Source organism: Phyllobates terribilis, unplaced genomic scaffold (assembly GCF_046119375.1).
Source record: "Phyllobates terribilis strain yellow unplaced genomic scaffold, ASM4611937v1 Scaffold_3__8_contigs__length_932513732, whole genome shotgun sequence".
Taxonomy (NCBI): Eukaryota; Metazoa; Chordata; class Amphibia; order Anura; family Dendrobatidae; genus Phyllobates; species Phyllobates terribilis.
The window spans coordinates 77,893,507-77,895,127 of record NW_027362763.1 but is presented as its reverse complement, the minus strand read 5'-3'; positions in this window follow the sequence as shown (position 1 = coordinate 77,895,127).

Here is a 1,621-nt window from a genome sequence, read left to right as displayed (position 1 = left end):
GCATCTCCTGTATATAATTATATATTATATATATATATATATATACAGCTAGTATATTCTGGGTATTATCTGTATATAATAATATATGTACAGCTGTATTACCTGGGCATCTTCTGTATATAATAATATATGTACTACTGGTATAACCTGGGCATTGCCTGGTTATAATTATATATGTACAGCTGGTATAACCTGGACATCTCCTGTATATAATTATATATGTACAGCTGGTATAACCTGGGCATCTCCTGTATATAATTATATATGTACAGCTGGTATAACCTGGGCATCTCAGGTATACAATTATATATGTACAGCTGGTATAACCTGGATATCTGCTTTAATATTGTAATATATATACAGCTGGTATAACCTGGGTATCTTTTGTATATAATTATATATGTTCAGCTGGTATAACCTGGGCATCTTCTGTATATAATTATATATGTACAGCTGGTATAACCTGGGCATCTTCTGTATATAATTATATATGTACAGCTGGTATAACCTGGGCATCTCCTGTATATAATTATATATGTACAACTGGTATAACCTGGGCATCTCCTGTATATAATTATATACGTACAGCTGGTATAACCTGGGCATCTCCTGTATATAATTATATATGTACAGCTAGTATAATCTGGGCATTATCTGTATATAATTATATATGTACAGTTTGTATAACCTGGGTATCTTCTGTATATAATTAAATATGTACAGCTGGTATAACCTGGGTATATTCTGTATATAATTCTATATGTACAGTTGGTATAACATGGGCATCTTCTGTATATAATTCTATGTGTACAGCTGGTATAACCTTGCCATCTCCTGTATATAATTATATATGTACAGCTGGTATAACCTGGGCATCTCCTGTATATAATTATATATGTACAGTTTGTATAACCTGGGTATCTTCTGTCTATAATTATATATGTACAGCTGGTATAACGTGGGCATCTTCTGTATATAATTATATATGTACAGCTGGTATAACCTGGGTATCTTCTGTGTATAATTATATATATATACAGCTGGTATAACATGGATATGTTCTATATCTAATTATACTGTATATGTACAGCTGTTATAACCTGGGCATTATCTGTGTATAATTATATATGTTCAGCTGGTATAAACTAGGCATACTCTGTATATAATTATATATGTACAGCTGGTATAACCTGGATATGTTCTGTATCTAATTATATTGTACAACTGGGCATCTAATTATACTGTATAACCTGGGCATTATCTGTATATAGTTATATATGTACACCTGGTATAACCTGGGCATTATCTGTATATAATTATATATGTACACCTGGTATAACCTGGCCTTCCTCTGTATATAATTACTGTATATATGTACAGCTTTTATAAACTGGTCATTATCTTTATATAATTATATATGTACAGCTGGTATAACCTGGGAAATCCTCTATATACAGTCTGCATATATATAGTCTCAGTAGCCGTGAGTCTGGACTGCATGATCCTCACCCTGATCCTCCTTTCCCCCACCATGCCGAGTGCCCGGAGACAACTGATCCCACACTCGAACACTCAGAAGAGCTGTTCACATTTCCATTTATAGACTATGGCCTCTCTTTCG